The sequence below is a fragment of the Vombatus ursinus genome, unplaced genomic scaffold (genome assembly GCF_900497805.2).
Source record: "Vombatus ursinus unplaced genomic scaffold, bare-nosed wombat genome assembly UNPS02014790.1, whole genome shotgun sequence".
In the NCBI taxonomy this organism is placed as follows: Eukaryota; Metazoa; Chordata; class Mammalia; order Diprotodontia; family Vombatidae; genus Vombatus; species Vombatus ursinus.
In genome coordinates this window covers 1,830,976-1,844,021 of record NW_020954568.1, presented here as the reverse complement: position 1 = coordinate 1,844,021, position 13,046 = coordinate 1,830,976, and the positions used below count along the sequence as shown (strand labels likewise).

At 40.1% G+C, this 13,046-nt stretch overlaps 1 pseudogene; it reads left to right on the top strand.

The window, feature by feature from the left end:
• Positions 1–10,006: 10,006 nt before the first annotated feature.
• Positions 10,007–10,940, top strand: LOC114047749 (annotated as a pseudogene).
• Positions 10,941–13,046: the final 2,106 nt, after the last annotated feature.

Here is a 13,046-nt window from a genome sequence, read left to right as displayed (position 1 = left end):
TAAACCTCCTTTCTTTACACTTTTTTTTCACTATTTCCTTTTTTATTCTTGATTTTTGTTTTTCCAAATGAATTTTGTCATTTTTTTCTAATTCAGCAAAAAAATGGTAATTTAGTTGGGATGGCATTGAATATATAAATTAGTTTGGGTAAAATTGTGATTTTATTATATTGGCACTGCCTATACATGAACAAGTAATATTTCTTCAATTATTTAAATGTGATTTTATTTGCATAAAAAAGTTTTTTTCTAATTTTGTTTATATAGTTCTTGTGTTTGTTTTGGCAGGTTTTACCTGTTTTCCAAGGTATTTTATACTGTCTAGAGTTATTTTAAATGGGGTATTTTTTAATGTCTCTTCTTGCAGAGTTTCCTTTGTAACATACAGAAATGCTGATGATTTATGTGCATTTACATTATGTCCTGCTAGTTGATAAAATTGTTACTTGTTTCAACTAACTTTTTAGTTGAGTCTTTGAGATTTTCCAAGTATATCATTCTATCAGCTGCAAAAAGAGATAGTTTTATTTCCTCATTCCCTGTTCTGATTCCCTCTATTTCTTTTTCTTCTTTTATTGCTATTGCTAGGATTCCCAACACAATATTGAATAATATTGGTGACACTGAGCCTCCTTGTTTCACACATGATCTTACTGGAAAAGCTTCTAATTTATCTCCATTAAAATAATGCTCACTGATGGTTTTAGACAAGTTATTAATCAATTTGAAGAAAAATCCATTTATAACAATGCTTTCACTTTTTTTAAAATAAAGATGAGTGCTGAACTTTAACAAAAGCTTTTTCTACATCTAATGATAAAATCATATGATTTTGGTTTACTTTTGTTATTGATGCACTCAATTATGTTAATAGTTTCACTTATGTTAAACCTTACTGATATAAATCCCACTTGGTCATAATGTATAATCCTTGTAATATATTATTGTAATCTTTTAGCTATTATTTTATTCAGGATTTTTAGATCCGTATTCATTAAGGAAATTGGTCTATAATTTTCTTCTTCTGTTTTTAATCTTCCTGGTTTAGGTATCAGTTTCAAAAGGAATTTGATAGGATCCATACTTTACCTATTATTCCAAATAATTTATTTAATATAGTATTTAGTTGATCTTTAAATGTTTGATAGAATTTACTTGTAAGTCACCTGTTACTGGTGATTTTCTCTCAGGAAGCTCACTTGTGGCCTGTTCAACTTCTTTATCTAAAATATGTCTATTTAGAGACTCTATTTCCTCTTCTGCTAATCTAGGAAATTTATAGTTTTGTGAGTATTCTTTCATTTAACTTAAATAGTTCAATTGATTGGCTTATAATTGGGCAAGATAACTCCTTATAATCACTTTAATTTCATCAGCTTAGTGGTATATTCACCTTTTTCATTTTTGATACCAGTGATTTGATTTTCTCCTCTCTTTTTCTTTATCACATTAACCAATTGTTTATTTATTTGTTTGTTTTCATAAAACCTACTCTTATTATTATTTATTAAGTCCATGGGCTTTTAAAATCTCAATAATGTTTATAGCAGCTCTCCTTGTGGTACCAAAGAATTGGACATTGGAGGGATGCTAATCAATTAGGAAATTGCTGAATGAGTTGTGGTATATGATTGTGATGGAATACTACTGTACTGTAAGAAATAATGTACTGAATGATTTTAGAAAAACATGGAAAGACTTGCACAAAATAATAAAGAGAAAAATGGGCAGAACCAAGAGGACATTGTATACAGTAACAGCAATATAGTTTTAAGAAGGATTGAGCTCATCAAATCTAATCCACAATTCAGTTGAGTTGCATAGTCAGTTCAACGGACCATATTCATAGACCCCAGATATGCAAGAAATAGAAGCGCATTTTCTCCATGCATTTCTGCAGCCAAGCTCTATCATTACAATTACACAGAATTCAGTTGCTTTCTTTTTTTTCCAAGTATGTGGTTAAAGTGGTTGTATATATTCTTCTCCTGGTCCTACATACTTTGATCTTCTTCCATTTATCCCTTTTCTCATGCATTGTTGAATCATTTTTTCCCTTCATTTTTAATGATTCAGTAGTATTTCTTAGGGAGAGGGATATCTTAACTGAGAAACAGAGAGGAAGACAAAATATACAAGATAACTTTGATTATATCAAATTTAAACAAAACACAAGGCACATAATAGGCATTTAATAAATGTTTAATGACAATTCAGAGAAACATGAGAACACAAACTGATATGAGTTTGAGGTGCATGAAGAAAGCATGTGCATTTACAGCAAAAACACAAATAAAAGGGGGCAAAAATAAAGAAATTGAGTACGTATAATTACAATGGACAATAGCCTTGGTCCTAGAAAAGAAAATAACCTTCCCTCTCTTCTTTCCAGAGTGGGGGGGGGGGGGGGGGAGAGGGGGGAGCAGGGGGGGAAGGAGGAGAGAGGGGGGGGAGATTGTGTTATAGTTGCTCATCCATTGTCAGTCGCGTCTGACTCTTTGTGACCTCATTTGAGTTTCTCTTGGCAAAATACTGGAATGGTTTGTCATTTTCTTCTCCAGTTCATTTCACAGATGATGAAACTGAGGCAAACAGGGCTAAGTGACTGAGCCAGAGTTACACAGATACTAAGTGTCTGAGACCTGATTTGAACTCAGGAGGATGAGTCTTCCTGACTCTAGGCCCAGCACTCAATCCACCACCTAAGCGTTGAGTAGTTCAGTTGAATTTATTTTTTTCCTCTTTCATTTACAATGATTTTCTTGCTATTTAGGGGAAGGGAAGAGATATTCAAAAATAAAGATGATATATTAAAAACCACAATGCTCATGAAAATATTTTGGGAATAAAATTAAATAACTTATATTGCTAAAATAAGAAAAAAGGAAAATCATATTTCAGAAATGAACTTAGAGTAATTACAGAAAAAGAAGGGAAAGAAAGGGAGAGGAAGTCACTTAAGTTCCCCCATTCCTTAGTTTCCTTATCTGTAAAATCAATGTATTAGACTTGATGGATTCTTTGGTCCCTTTCAGCTGTAAATCTATGTGAATGTGACGCACTGTGGAAAGACTTCCATACATTAACCCTAGCTCTTTTTCTAAGCAAGGATCTCAAACAAAGCTGGAGCTCAGGAAAAATTACTGGTGCCTTAGTCATGTCTGTTGTAAGGAAGAGTTGGTTGGTAAAAATGTTGTCTAGAAACAAACATTAGCCTGAGTGGCCATAAAGGTTGGGGATGGACAATTCCCAAGGCATCAGAGGAAGGGGGGGGATGAACAGAGTCAGCAAAGGTGGGGAGATAAGCACCCTGAGAGGACATTATTTAAAATTCCCCAGAGTCTGATTGACCAGTGATGTTGCACAGGAAATCACAAGATTGTCCAAACTTTTCATAAGGCTTGTTCTGTCTCCAAGTCTCATCAGAGTGTCATGAAGACAAACTCATAGTCAGAGGACAGAAGATTATCTCCAGATCAATCACTGCAGGGAGGTCAATTTTGGTGAGTGATTCTTGACTCTAAGCCTTTATCCTTTGCATTGGTATTTAAAGCTCTCCACTAATTCATGTTTGATCCTGACTATGGTTCTTTGGTATCTAAATTCTTTCTGACTGATTGCAACATTTTTTTGACCTGGTATCTTTGGGTTCACCCTGTAATGTTCCTGTGAGGCTTTACTGGGGAGTTTCTTTCAGGATCTGAAAAGTGAATTCCTTTTACTCCCACTTTTACCTTCTTCTTCTAAGAAATCTGGACAGTTTTCTTTTAAGATTTCATCAGATATTGTGTGTAGTTTCTTTGTTTTTTGCTCAGGGATTTCAGGCAGTCCAGTGATTTTGAAATTTTTTCTCCACAATATGTTTTCTAGGTCAGCTGTTTTTGCTATGATATAACTTGTATTTTCTTATAACTTATATTTTCTTAGATTTTTTTAAATGATTTTTTCTGGGGTTATTGAGTGTGGTGCTAGCCAGGAAGAGCTCAGACTATAGAAATACAAACTATAAGTGCTCCCAAAGTGGTCTGATCCAGGGCAAAGTCTAATCAATGGCCTCCTGTTCTGAGGTCTTCAAGTTCCCAATTGGATTTGGATCAGAGCAAAAGAGACAACTAGGTGGCACTATGGACAGAGTGTCACACCCGGAGTCAGGAAGATGAATTCAAAATCTGGCTGCACAGTTTCATCAAATAATACTGTTATGCCAAGACCCAATGCCCTTCACCATCCTCCCCATCCTCTTGAGTGGCAATGACAAGGCTCAAGAAGTCATCTCTCACATCCTGGATGTCTAACATTGGGAAGTCAGAACAACTGTTATTTATGTTGGTTTGTCAAAGAGCTAGCAGGATACAATATGGGGAGGTTTGTTCTGTTTTGTTTTCCCAGCAAGAAGTTACCAACCCTCTGTGTGACATTGGGCAAATCACTTAGCATCTCTGGGACTCAGTTTACTCAATCATAAAATGAAACGGTACTCGAGAAATTCTCTAAAGCAGAATCCAATCCAAAGTCCTATAATTCCATAAATGTATCCAGATTCTTCCGTATAGGTAAACGCTCTTCAATAGTGACTAGGCACCAAAGTCAATGTTACCCAGGCACAGTCATGCAGATTGAAGAAAAGGCTGAGTATCTGCCATAGGGAAAAGACCAGCTGGTAATCAACCTGCACCCTGACCCTCCTGGCATATTCAATTCAATTCAGCCAACATCTATTAAGCACCTACTATGTTCTAGGCATTATGCTATTTCCTTCTATAGCTCATTTTACAAATGAGGAAACTAAGGAAAATGGGATTAAATGACTTACCTAGAGTCACATAGCTAGTAGGTGTCTTAGTCCAGAATTGAATTACAAAGATGAGTCTTCCTGACTTGAGGTTCAACACTCTATACACTATGTCATCTAGCTTCCCACCATCACCACCCTCCCCCCAAAAAAACACTTAATCCTCAAAAACTTTTTTCATCAGTCCCCTCTCCACTAGGTTTCCATGCCCAAGGAAGAAAAAAGGAAACTCACCAAGACACCATCCCCCAAAGATGGCAGGATTCAAACCTCTTCCTCTCCTGCTTCCCTGCCTGGCATTGGGGTTGGCCTAACTCCATCCATGGACTTTGGGGATCCAGGAAGTCCTGCTGGTCCTGCCCTCACCTTTTCAATTAGGTTGCTTTCTCATTAGCCCTGGAGTTCCTCCTCCACATAGCTCTGATGAGGCAGGAAGGGCTCTTGGCTACTGACTCCTCTCTTCAATGGGAGCCTGAGTCTAAATGACTCATAAATACATTAAACAAATCAACATCCTGTCACCAATCATTACAGTCTATGTCAAGTGAACTGGGGAGTGAGAAGGGTAGAATAAATCCTGACTATATGGAATTTCAGAAAGACCGAGCAGACAAAGTTTTTTTTTTTTGTCTTCTAATACTTGATGATAGTTTCCGTTACTCCTAAATTTTCTCTCTTCCAGCTGAAATAACCACAATTTCTTCAAAAATCCTGATATGCCAAGATCCAAGGCCCCTCACCATCCTCATCACCCTCCTGGGTGGCAATGACAAGGCTCAAGAAGTCATTTCTCTTATCCTAATGATGGGGTGCTTGGGTGCTTGTACTGGAACCCCAATTCCATGACCATGTTTCTCCCTAGCCTCAGAAACACTATCCCTGGCAGTTTCTCCCCAGTCCAAGGACACTGTGCCTAGCAATTATTCATGAGTGGGCCCCAGCAAGACCCTTATCTCTCTCCCTGGTGCAGTAACAAACAGCATCTGAAGGAATTATCAGTTTGAACTGGCTTTGCACTGGGTCATAAAGATATTCTTACCCACTGGACTATCTATATTACCTCCCTACCTCATTATCTACATCCTGGACTCCTCATTATCTGTATTCTAGACCTAAAACATATCTATACTCCCTACATCTATCTTGTCAAACAAGACATTGACTGGTAGCAGACTGGACAACTCTCAGTTGCCCCTGACCACTAGTTAACTTAGTGATGTAGCAGGTCTAAAACCACAACTCAGTGTGGCCCCCTTGTGGACTTTTCCTAGTGAACTTTGGGTAAAACGCCTGTGCAGTAGACGCAAAAAGTAGAGACAAAAAAATGCATATTCCTTTAAGAACTGGCTATTCCTTAACCACTCCCTAATCCCATCCTGAATCACCTAGTTAGCAAGTTTGGTGCATGTTTTATTACATATAAACTTTAACTGTACCCCCCTAAAGTCACAGGTTCCTTAAGAATCCTTGCCCACTATATAGCATAACAATAAATCTTTGCCAACTTGACTCAAACAGTGCTTGAGTTTATGAATTCATTCCAGATGACCCCATCTACTCCAGTCTTTGAGGGGTCTCAACCTCTCTGACCACAACACTAACATTGCCTAACATTAGGGAGACAGGCCAACTCTTCATTACTTATGCCCATTTGTTACAGAGCTACTTGGAGAGGACCAGTGTCAGTTTCTGCTATGGGTTATGACTAACCAAGCATCATTATCTCTGCTTGCCTGCAGGAGAGATTGTGATAAAGGCAAGTACATATGTACATGAATACAAGTATTTGTTATAGACAGACAGATAGATAGATAGATAGATAGATAGATAGATAGATAGATAGATATAGACACATATTTGTAGCATCTATAATAATGTGATAATAATGTATATTACTATAGTTATGTGTGAATATATGTACATAAACATGCTTTCACATGAATATATATGTGTATCCTTGTGTTATAGATATTTTCTGTAGTCTAAAGATGCCTCTGGACTCCTCTTCTTAAGAATAATTTCTTAATAATTTAAGGTAATATGGAAATTTAATTAGATGTTAGTGAAGATAACGATAATTTCCCTCCCTGCAAGTTCACAGAACATCCAAAAACTATTCATGAACCCTAGGTTTTAATAGAAATATACATATGTGCATAAATAGAAATATACTTATGTGCATACGTGGGTATGAATATGTATATTACATTTTATGCATATGTGTGTGAATTGCTATATGTCCAAATATGTATATTGTATGTGCATGTTTTGTGAATGAATAAGTCTGTTGGGTATGTTTTCATACCTCACCCCAATACTCACCTGTCGTCTAGGGAAATCTGAGGCTCTTGGATTTCCATGGACAGCTGAGCCCACAGGAGAATGACCAATTTCACTTTCAGAAAAGTTCTGTGAGAGCTAGAAAGGGAGCTAATGAACCAGGGGGCCCAGAGGGGACATTTCTTCCCTAAGTTGCAGGAACCATGACTGATAACTATGCAAGGATAATGGAAAGACCAGTAGATTGGAGATAATGGACCAGACCAATCCAACAGTAATTCCCCTAATGCCCTTATGTACAGGTCAGTGTTTAGGGAGAATCAAAGTCTTTACCAGAGAAGCACCACTTAGGAAGCATTGTCTGGACTTGAAGGCTTTGGGGAGTTCATCTACTGAGGCCAGTGTTTAGGAAATCCCCACCTTTGGTGCCTGAAAGCAAATAAAAAATCTTTTTCTGTTGGCCTATATAATTCAGAGAAGATGGAGGGGAATATAAGGGTAAGAAGGTAAGGACTGAATCCTACCCCTATCCCACCCCTCATGCCTCAGTGTCTGTCCAGGAGATTTCTGAGAAGGACAGGTACAGGCATCAGCAGCAGGACCAGGCACAGCAGTCATCAGGAACTTGGAGAGGAAAAAGGGAAGTTCTCCATCTGGGGCCTTTCCTTGTAATTCTTTGTCCTCCTTGGATCTACAGAAGATTTTTCTGTGAGTTTAATTCTTTGTTTATACATTTACACTAATTCCTTCAATGGGCACAGCTAGAAGATTGGTCAGTTTGGGAAATAGGAGGTGGCAGATGTTTCTGCTGCTATATTCTGTTTTCTGTTTCCCTTGGAGGCAGGAGCAGCCCCCAACTTTCAGACCCTTTTTAATATGGTCCCCAGCAGGGAGGGAGAGTTTTCTTTGGAGTGCTTCAGAAGCCCCTACAGCCCCAGGGTGTGAAAGTTCTTGTTCCCAATCCTCCATGCCTAGGCTCTGGCTCAGGGGGAGTGGACCCCATATCTCCTTGATTTTCTCCTATTCTCAGTCTGGATGAACAGACCCACCCTTTCCCAGGTATTTGTCCCCAAAGCAAATGATTTCTCAGTAAAGAGGAGCTGAAGCCACAGCACTCAACAATCCAGACACCTGCAGTTGATCATGTTCTGTGCCGGTCAATTACCTGGTCTGGCAGAGGTGAGCACCTGCTGCTCCATCCTCCCCGCCCCCCCACCCACTCTCAGTAGAATATCGGCTACTTCGGGGCAGGGACAGTTTCACTGTCCTTGTATTCCCAGCACCCAGCCCAAAGGTGAAAGTTATTCTAGGCCCAGTATCCCAAAACAGTATTGAGCAAATGTTTTTACAGTTTGGCACAGAAAATCAATAAAGAAATAATTGCATTTCCTTCCCTCCTATCCATGGATGAGTGTCTGTGGATGCAGAACACTGTGTAGTACACTGTTGGACTTAGGTCATGTGATGGATTGTTGTGCTGAAATATTTTTTCTTCTTTTTTTCTTCTTTCATTTTTTTTAAATTGACTCTGGGGGATAGTATATAGTATAGAAATAATGTAAAAGGAAAATGTATTGATAGAGATTTTAAAAAATAAATGGATGAACGAATTTATGAATTAATAAAAGTAAATGGATACATAAATATAATCATACATACATTAAATGAATGAACAAATGCCTGTTACATTGAATTTAGTGGTTCAGCCCACCTTTAGGCCTGTCAACATAGGTTGTAGAAGGAAGTCAAACCCCCACATACTAAAGAAAGATCAGAAGAGAGAGGAAAATGGAGGATGAGTTGAGTGTGGTCAGAGAAGAAAGAAGAGATAGGTACACCCCCCAATCTTCTCCAGAAGATCCATTTCTATGCCTCACTGTCATAACATGACAAGAAAAAGGGGGAAAGGGGAAAATGAAACAAGCTTTTCTTAAAGGCGTACTATGTGCCAGGCAGAGTGTTATCTCATTTTATCCTCTGTAGAACCCTGTGAGGTTGATGCTATTATTGGCCTCGTTTTCACTGAGGAACCTGAGGGAGACATATGTTAAGGGACTTGTCCAGGGTCATACAGCTAATGTGACTAATGAAAAGTCTGAGACACACAATTTCTGGGTAATTAATAATCAATTTATTAACTATGGCTAGCAAATAATAGATTGAGATCACTGGCACAGCCTAGAAGTCAAAGATGTTCCATTCCCTGACCCTGGAGAGAATTGAATGCTTCAAAAGCCTTTGGAAAAGGGGGAGGCCTGGAGATAGAAATCAACTGTGGTTAAAAATCAATGAGGGGGTGGACAGGGAAGTAGGCTAAAAGCCTTCACCTCCACTTGCTGAGGGTGTGATGAGGTTCAGCAGCCTCAGTATCTGAACAAAGATATCCATCTCTACCCAGTCAATGAACAATGAACAATGGTGAGGTCAGAATAACAGCTACAAAAGATTCTCTTTGTAAGATCTAGTTGGCTGGCATCTCACCCATGATGGAAAAGCCTGTACCAGGATCTCATCAGCAATGTCCTTCAGGGACTCACTGAATAACCTACCTGTAACGGGCTTCTGACGAGATAGGACAGGGAAGTCTTAATCTTAATTGAATGATTGGTTATGAATAATAGAGAAATAAGCATTTCTCTCGCTAGTAAGTGTCTGAAACTAGATTTTAAGTCATTCCTTACTGTAGCTTCATACTCTCGCTAGTAAGTGTCTGAAACTAGATTTTAAGTCATTCCTTACTGTAGCTTCATATCTCTGTGCAGTGTGGCACCACCTAGCTGCTCCCAAAGAGAGGGAGTGGGGAAGAGGAGGCTCTACCTCATGAAGGTAGAAATGGGAGTAAATCTCTGGAAAAGTCACTGATGCCCTTCTTTGGCTTCATGTCCCCAGGGTGTCTGAGAGGAGCAGGGCTTCCTGGGGCTAGGACCAACCAACATGCCTATGTGCCCCACACCTGAACAGCTGGAATATGTTCACAACAACACAAAGCAAAGAAGTGCAAACGACAGTTTAGTTCTTGTGGCACCTAGACAATTTGGCTTGAGCGACTGGATGTGGATCCTCTGCCTGCTCATTGCCCTGGTTGGGCTGGTGGGGAACAGCCTCGTCCTATGGCTCCTGGGCCTCCGCATCCCCAGGAACCCCTTCTCCGTCTACATCCTCAGCCTGGCCGGGGCGATGCCCTCTTCTTCTGTGACTCCTTTCTGATGCCTATTTGTATAATTCTTTCATGTACAAGATAGTGGTCTACGTCACATCCACGTTCTACGGTGAGGGCCTGAGCTTCCTGTCAGCTATCAGCACCGAGCGCTGTCTCTCCGTGTTGGTACCGATGTCACCGCCCCGAGCACATGTCTGCTGCTACATGCGCTGTCCTCTGGGCTCAGGCCAGCCTGAATAGGCTAGCGACTTTTGTCGTTTGTTTTTATATGTATACTCGCCATTTCTGTGGCGACTTCTTCATCATCGAGTTCGTGTGGTTCATCTTTTTCACTTGTGTGCTGTGCGGGTCCAGCCTGACTCTGCTGCTGAGGGTCCAGTGCAGCTCCCAACGCCGGCATCCCCCCAGGCTCTACCTCCTGGTCCTGCTCACCATCCTCATGTTCCTGCTTTGTGGTCTGGCCCTGGAAATCGGGGATTTTATAGCGCGCTGAGACACAGTTTTCATGCCCCTTTGGCTTCCTTGGCTCCTGGCCTGTGTGAACAGCAGCGCAAACCCCCTCATTTATTTCTTCCTGGGCAGCCAAAGGCATTAAAAAAAAGGGAGCCCCTCAGGGTGGTCCTGCAGAGGGCCCTGGGGGATAAGTAAGCGGTAGGAGGTGGGACCAGGGACACTCCTCACACTAACAGCCCTGAGATGTCATCCTGAAGCTAAGAACAAGTTCTCAGGCTCCAGAGCCCTTGAAATGAGCCCCCTTCCCCAGGCCCATCTGCAGCCCACCTCCCACTTTCCTGGGAAGGAAACCAGGATTCCCCCTCCATCCCTTATGTTGGTGCCTAGGGTTTGAACTCTAAGTGATGAACAAACATTTACTATGTGCTGGGCAGTGCAGAGGATAGAGCCCCAGGGCTTGGAATGGGAAGACTTCAGTTCATGTCTGTCCTGATACATTTACCAAATGTGTGACCTTGGGCAAGTCACTTAACTCTGTGTGCCTCAGTTTCTTTATCTGTAAAATAAGTGAGCAAAAAAGTGGGAAACTACTCCAGTATATTTGTCAATAAAACCCCAGATGGGGGGGGGGTCACAAACAGTCCCATGATTCAACAAGACTATGCCAGGCACTACACTAAGTGTTTTACAAACATCTCACTTAATCCTCATAATATACCTGGGATGTAGGTGCTCTCATGATCCCCATTTTACACCTGAGGAAACTGAGGCAGGCAGAGGTTCAGTGACTTGCCCAGGATCCCAAAGCAAACAGTGTCTGAGACTGGATTTGAACTCAAATCTTCCTGACTCCAGGCCTAATGCTCTGTGAACTTTGGAGACCCCCAGCTTGCTGAAGTCTCCTTTACTGGGGAGTCAGGTCCAGGGCCTCATGGGTTACCAGCCCAGTGGAAGACTATTCCAACAACAGGCCACTGGCCCTGTCTTGAAGAGTACAGGAAGAGGAAACACATCCTCTAAGGCCCCATGTCTCCCTGTCCTCTCCTTGTGAGTCTCTTTAAATGAAGGCAGAGTCAGGGGTCAGACTCTTCAAGGTTCTGCGGGCCATGCTCCCCCACCTTGTCTTCTCTCAAGCTAGATCCACCAGGTTCCCTCAGGCCTCATTCCCCCTAGTGCTGGCCTAAAAAGAGGAGATTCCAGCTTAGCTATGCCCCACTCCATTCCCTGCTAATGCTCCTTTCCTTTCTCTCCCATCATAGGAGTTGAGACAAATACTTCTGCCTCTAAAGGTCAAGGCTGGGGCTCAGCATCCTCTCTTGTTTCCAGTCTATTTCTCCAGGCCTCAGTCTCTCTAAATCTCTGTTTCTATGTTTCTGTGATTCTCTCTATTCCAGTCTTTCTTTCACTTTAAATATTGCAGTTCCTAATGAGGGCAGGTATTATGGGTTCTCATGTATAAGGCATACACTAATAAGACCAAAGCAAGGGGAAAGGGACACATCATATAACACACATACATATCGCACACACCCCAAACACATGCCTACTCAACATACATACATGCCACACAATGCACACACACACACACACACACACTGAACAACAATCTCCTATGGAATATCCCAACTGTGAGAGATCATTCAGCCTCCACTTGATTCCTCCAATGACAACGACCTTATTCTTTCCTCGGTGGTTTCAGCTTCCATATTTTACCTTTTTCAGCCATGAAATGGTGTCATTGTATGATGTTTTTTCACTTTCATGATTTGTATGATCAATTCTGTTAAATAGTTTTCATCAAGGTAAACCATGCCTGCATTCTTAATTCTTCGTTGTCATAATGTATAGTCTTTATAATATATTGTTGTAATTTTTTACCTGGTATTTTATTGAGAGTTTTTGCATACATGTTCATTAATGAAATTAGTCTGTAATTTTCTTCCTGTGTTTTTAATTTTCCTGATTTAGTTATCAGTATCATATTTGTTTCAGAAAAGGAGTTTGATAAGATCCTTTCTTTGCCTATTATGTCAAATCATTTATTTAATATTGGAATTAGTTGATCTTTAAATGTTTAATAGAGTTTACTTGTAAATACAGCTAGTCCTGGTATTTTTTTTTCATTAGGAAGCTCATTCATGTCCTGTTCGATATATTTTTCTAAAATGGGTTTTTTAGATATTCTATTTCCTCTTCTAATTTGGACAATTTATACTTTTGTAAACATTCTTCCATTTCACTTCCATTATTAAATTTATTGGCATATAGTTAAGCAAAACAACTCCTTATAACTGATTTAATTTCATCTTCATGAGTGTTAGATTCACACTTAATTTTTAATACTAGTGATTTGGTTTTCTT